We start from the raw sequence: 7,037 nt of genomic DNA on the forward strand, positions 1-7,037 counted from the left end.
AAGTTGATGTAATAGCCAGTAAGAAGTAGACCAATTCAAGATTTAGGTATCGATTATTGACTTTTTAGCTGGTTTTTTGTGCCTTGGACATGAGCTAGGACTTTATGATTCTGCATAAAAGGAGGACTAGCAGCCCAGTTGCACGGGAGAATGTGAAAAGTGTTCATATGTATTAAAAACCTGAGACATCCGTCAGTTTTCGTCATTTGTGATCGAATCGACTTAAAGCCAGATCGTCACATTGGCCGCTCTTCTCTCTGAAACGGTTGTACTTATCGTCTGCAAAGCTATGTCGCGTGCTGCGGTATGCGGAGACACTAAAAGCATAATAGTAGAACACAGATGGAGCTTCTAAGTTGATGTAATAGCCAGTAAGAAGTAGTACAATTCAAGTTTTAGGTATCGATTATTGACTTTTTAGCTGGCTTTGTTGCCTTGGACATGAGCTAGTACCTTAAAATTCTGCATGAAAGGAGGACTAGCAGCCGGGTTACGCGGGAGAATGTGAAAAGTGTTCATATGTAGTAAAAACCTGAGAAATCCGTCCGTTTTCGTCATTTGTTATCGAATCGACTTAAAGCCAGATCGTCACATTGGCCGCTCTTCTCTCTGAAAAAGTTGTACTTATCGTCTGCAAAGCTATGTCGCGTGCTGTGGTACGTGGACACAATAAAAGCACCATAGTAGAACACAGATGAAGCTTCTAAGTTGATGTAATAGCCAGTAAGAAGTAGTACAATTAAAGTTTTAGGTATCGTTATTGACTTTTTAGCTGGCTTTGATGCCTTGGACATGAGCTAGGACCTTAAGATTCTGCATGAAAGGAGGACTAGCAGCCGAGTTGCACGGGAGAATGTGAAAAGTGTTCATATGTAATAAAAACCTGAGAAATCCGTCCGTTTTCGTCATTTGTTATCGAATCGACTTAAAGTCAGATCGTCACATTGGCCGCTCTTCTCTCTGAAACGGTTGTACTTATCATCTACAAAGCTATGTCACGTGCTTTTGTATGTGGAGACACTACAAGCAGCATAGTAGAACACAGATGAAGCTTCTAATTTGATGTAATAGCCAGTAAGAAGTAGTACAATTCAAGTTTTAGGTATCGATTATTGACTTTTTAGCTAGCTTTGGTGCCTTGGACGTGAGCTAGGACCTTAAGATTCAGCATGAAAGGAGGACTAGCAGCCGAATAGCATGGGAGAATGTGAAAAGTGTTCATATGTAGTAAAATCCTGAGAAATTCGTTCGTTTTCGTCATTTGTTATCGAATCGACTTAATGCCAGATCGTCACATTGGCCGCTCTTCTCTCTGAAACGCTTGTATTTATCGTCTGCAAAGCTATGTCGCGAGCTGCGGTATGCGGAGACACTAAAATCACCATAGTAGGAAACAGATGAAGCTTCTAAGTTGATGTAATAGCCAGTAAGAAGTAGTACAATTCAAGTTTTAGGTATCGATTTTTGACTTTATAGCTGGCTTTGGTGACTTGGACATGAGCTAGGACCTTACGATTCTGCATGAAAGGAAGACTAGCAGCCGTGTTGCACGGGAGAATGTGAAAAGTGTTCATATGCAATAAAAACCTGAGAAATCCGTCCGTTTTCGTCATTTGTTATCGAATCGACTTAAAGCCAGATCGTCACATTGGCCGCTCTGCTCTCGGAAACGGTTGTACTTATCGTCTACTAAGCTATGTCGCGTGCTGCGGTATGCGGAGACACTAAAAGCACCATAGTAGAACACAGCTTAAGCTTCTAAGTTAATGTAATAGCCAGTAAGAAGTAGTACAATTCAAGTCTTAGGTATCGATTATTGACTTTTTAGCTGGCTTTGGTGCCTTGGACATGAGCTAGGACCTTAACATTCTGCATGAAAGGATTACTAGCAGCCGAGTTGCACGGGAGAATGTGAAAAGTGTTCATATGTAGTAAAAACCTTAGAAATCCGTCCGTTTTCGTAATTTGTTATCGAATCGACTTTAAGCCAGATCGTCACATTGGCCGCTCTTCTCTCTGAAACGGTTGTACTTATCGTCTGCAAAGCTATGTCGCGTGCTGCGGTATGTGGAGACACTAAAAGCACCATAGTAGAACACAGATGAAGCTTCTAAGTTGATGTAATAGCCAGTAAGAAGTAGTAGAATTCAAGTTTTAGGTATCGATTATTGACTTTTTAGCTGGCTTTGGTGCCTTGGACATGAGCAATGACCTTAAGATTCTGCATGAAAGGAGGACTAGCAGCCGAGTTGCAAGGGAGAATGTGAAAAGTGTTCATATGTAGTAAAAACCTGAGAAATCCGTCCGTTTTCGTCATTTGTTATCGAATCGACTTTAAGCCAGATCGTCACATTGGCCGCTCTTCTCTCTGAAATAGTTGTACTTATCGTCTACAAAGCAATGTCGCGTGCTGCGGTATGCGGAGACACTAAAATCACCATAGTAGAACACAGATGAAGCTTCTAAGTTGATGTAATAGCCAGTAAGAAGTAGTACAATTCAAGTTTTAGGTATCGATTATTGACTTTTTAGCTAGCTTTGATGCCTTGGACATGAGCTAGGACCTTAAGATTCTGCATGAAAGGAGGACTAGCAGCCGAGTAGCACGGGAGACTGTGAAAAGTGTTCATATGTAGTAAAAACCTGAGAAATTCGTCCGTTTTCGTCATTTGTTATCGAATCGACTTAAAGCCAGATCGTCACATTGGCCGCTCTTCTCTCTGAAACGCTTGTATTTATCGTCTGCAAAGCTATGTCGCCAGCTGCGGTATGCGGAGACACTAAAATCACCATAGTAGGAAACAGATGAAGCATCTAAGTTGATGTAATAGCCAGTAAGAAATAATCCAATTCAAGTTTTCGGTATCGATTATTGACTTTTTAGCTGGCTTTGGTGCCTTGGACATGAGCTAGGACCATAAGATTCAGCTTGAAAGGAGGACTAGCAGCCGAGTTGCACAGGAGAATGTGAAAAGTGTTCATATGTAATAAAAACCTGAGAAATCCGTCCGTTTTCGTCATTTGTTATCGAATCGACTTAAAGCCAGATCATCACATTGGCCGCTCTTCTCTCTGAAACGGTTGTACTTATCGTCTGCAAAGCTATGTCGCGTACTGCGGTATGTGGAGACACTAAAATCACCATAGTAGAACACAGATGAACCTTCTAAGTTGATGTAATAGCCAGTAAGAAATAGTACAATTCAAGTTTTAGGTATCGATTATTGACTTTTTAGCTGGCTTTGGTGCCTTGGACATGAGCTAGGACCTTAAGATTCTGCATGAAAGGAGGACTAGCAGCCGAGTTGCACGGGAGAATGTGAAAAGTGTTCATATGTAATAAAAACCTGAGAAATCCGTCCGTTTTCGTCATTTGTTATCGAATCGACTTAAAGCCAGATCGTCACATTGGCCGCTCTTCTCTCTGAAACGGTTGTACTTATCGTCTACTAAGCTATGTCGCGTGCTGCGGTATGCGGAGACACTAAAAGCACCATAGTAGAACACAGATGAAGCTTCTAAGTTAATGTAATAGCCAGTAAGAAGTAGTACAATTCAAGTTTTAGGTATCGATTATTGACTTTTTAGCTGGCTTTGGTGCCTTGGACATGAGCTAGGACCTTACGATTCTGCATGAAAGGAGGACTAGCAGCCGAGTTGCACGGGAGAATGTGAAAAGTGTTCATATGTAGTAAAAACGTGAGAAATCCGTCCGTTTTCGTCATTTGTTATCGAATCGACTTAAAGCCAGATCGTCACATTGGCCGCTCTTCTCTCTGAAACGGTTGTACTTATCGTCTGCAAAGCTATGTCGCGTACTGCGGTATGTGGAGACACTAAAAGCACCATAGTAGAACACAGTTGAACCTTCTAAGTTGATGTAATAGCCAGTAAGAAATAGTACAATTCAAGTTTTAGGTATCGATTATTGACTTTTTAGCTGGCTTTGGTGCCTTGGACATGAGCAATGACCTTAAGATTCTGCATGAAAGGAGGACTAGCAGCCGAGTTGCAAGGGAGAATGTGAAAAGTGTTCATATGTAGTAAAAACCTGAGAAATCCGTCCATTTTCGTCATTTGTTATCGAATCGACTTAAAGCCAGATCGTCACATTGGCCGCTCTTCTCTCTGAAAAAGTTGTACTTAACGTCTGCAAAGCAATGTCGCGTTTTGCCGTAGGCGGAAACAGAAAAGCACCATAGTAGAACACAGATGAAGCTTCTAAGTTGATGTAATAGCCAGTAAGAAGTAGACCAATTCAAGATTTAGGTATCGATTATTGACTTTTTAGCTGGTTTTTTGTGCCTTGGACATGAGCTAGGACTTTATGATTCTGCATAAAAGGAGGACTAGCAGCCCAGTTGCACGGGAGAATGTGAAAAGTGTTCATATGTATTAAAAACCTGAGACATCCGTCAGTTTTCGTCATTTGTGATCGAATCGACTTAAAGCCAGATCGTCACATTGGCCGCTCTTCTCTCTGAAACGGTTGTACTTATCGTCTGCAAAGCTATGTCGCGTGCTGCGGTATGCGGAGACACTAAAAGCATAATAGTAGAACACAGATGGAGCTTCTAAGTTGATGTAATAGCCAGTAAGAAGTAGTACAATTCAAGTTTTAGGTATCGATTATTGACTGTTTAGCTGGCTTTGTTGCCTTGGACATGAGCTAGTACCTTAAAATTCTGCATGAAAGGAGGACTAGCAGCCGAGTTGCACGGGAGAATGTGAAAAGTGTTCATATGTAGTAAAAACCATAGAAATCCATCCGTTTTCGTCATTTGTTATCGAATCGACTTAAAGCCAGATCGTCACATTGGCCGCTATTCTCTCTGAAACGGTTGTACTTATCGTCTGCAAAGCTATGTCGCGTGCTGTGGTACGTGGACACAATAAAAGCACCATAGTAGAACACAGATGAAGCTTCTAAGTTGATGTAATAGCCAGTAAGAAGTAGTACAATTAAAGTTTTAGGTATCGTTATTGACTTTTTAGCTGGCTTTGATGCCTTGGACATGAGCTAGGACCTTAAGATTCTGCATGAAAGGAGGACTAGCAGCCGAGTTGCACGGGAGAATGTGAAAAGTGTTCATATGTAATAAAAACCTGAGAAATCCGTCCGTTTTCGTCATTTGTTATCGAATCGACTTAAAGTCAGATCGTCACATTGGCCGCTCTTCTCTCTGAAACGGTTGTACTTATCATCTACAAAGCTATGTCACGTGCTTTTGTATGTGGAGACACTACAAGCAGCATAGTAGAACACAGATGAAGCTTCTAATTTGATGTAATAGCCAGTAAGAAGTAGTACAATTCAAGTTTTAGGTATCGATTATTGACTTTTTAGCTAGCTTTGGTGCCTTGGACGTGAGCTAGGACCTTAAGATTCAGCATGAAAGGAGGACTAGCAGCCGAATAGCATGGGAGAATGTGAAAAGTGTTCATATGTAGTAAAATCCTGAGAAATTCGTTCGTTTTCGTCATTTGTTATCGAATCGACTTAATGCCAGATCGTCACATTGGCCGCTCTTCTCTCTGAAACGCTTGTATTTATCGTCTGCAAAGCTATGTCGCGAGCTGCGGTATGCGGAGACACTAAAATCACCATAGTAGGAAACAGATGAAGCTTCTAAGTTGATGTAATAGCCAGTAAGAAGTAGTACAATTCAAGTTTTAGGTATCGATTTTTGACTTTATAGCTGGCTTTGGTGACTTGGACATGAGCTAGGACCTTACGATTCTGCATGAAAGGAAGACTAGCAGCCGTGTTGCACGGGAGAATGTGAAAAGTGTTCATATGCAATAAAAACCTGAGAAATCCGTCCGTTTTCGTCATTTGTTATCGAATCGACTTAAAGCCAGATCGTCACATTGGCCGCTCTGCTCTCGGAAACGGTTGTACTTATCGTCTACTAAGCTATGTCGCGTGCTGCGGTATGCGGAGACACTAAAAGCACCATAGTAGAACACAGCTTAAGCTTCTAAGTTAATGTAATAGCCAGTAAGAAGTAGTACAATTCAAGTCTTAGGTATCGATTATTGACTTTTTAGCTGGCTTTGGTGCCTTGGACATGAGCTAGGACCTTAACATTCTGCATGAAAGGATTACTAGCAGCCGAGTTGCACGGGAGAATGTGAAAAGTGTTCATATGTAGTAAAAACCTTAGAAATCCGTCCGTTTTCGTAATTTGTTATCGAATCGACTTTAAGCCAGATCGTCACATTGGCCGCTCTTCTCTCTGAAACGGTTGTACTTATCGTCTGCAAAGCTATGTCGCGTGCTGCGGTATGTGGAGACACTAAAAGCACCATAGTAGAACACAGATGAAGCTTCTAAGTTGATGTAATAGCCAGTAAGAAGTAGTAGAATTCAAGTTTTAGGTATCGATTATTGACTTTTTAGCTGGCTTTGGTGCCTTGGACATGAGCAATGACCTTAAGATTCTGCATGAAAGGAGGACTAGCAGCCGAGTTGCAAGGGAGAATGTGAAAAGTGTTCATATGTAGTAAAAACCTGAGAAATCCGTCCGTTTTCGTCATTTGTTATCGAATCGACTTTAAGCCAGATCGTCACATTGGCCGCTCTTCTCTCTGAAATAGTTGTACTTATCGTCTACAAAGCAATGTCGCGTGCTGCGGTATGCGGAGACACTAAAATCACCATAGTAGAACACAGATGAAGCTTCTAAGTTGATGTAATAGCCAGTAAGAAGTAGTACAATTCAAGTTTTAGGTATCGATTATTGACTTTTTAGCTAGCTTTGATGCCTTGGACATGAGCTAGGACCTTAAGATTCTGCATGAAAGGAGGACTAGCAGCCGAGTAGCACGGGAGACTGTGAAAAGTGTTCATATGTAGTAAAAACCTGAGAAATTCGTCCGTTTTCGTCATTTGTTATCGAATCGACTTAAAGCCAGATCGTCACATTGGCCGCTCTTCTCTCTGAAACGCTTGTATTTATCGTCTGCAAAGCTATGTCGCCAGCTGCGGTATGCGGAGACACTAAAATCACCATAGTAGGAAACAGATGAAGCAT

The sequence above is a fragment of the Schistocerca gregaria genome, unplaced genomic scaffold, assembly GCF_023897955.1.
Source record: "Schistocerca gregaria isolate iqSchGreg1 unplaced genomic scaffold, iqSchGreg1.2 ptg000378l, whole genome shotgun sequence".
NCBI lineage: Eukaryota > Metazoa > Arthropoda > Insecta > Orthoptera > Acrididae > Schistocerca > Schistocerca gregaria.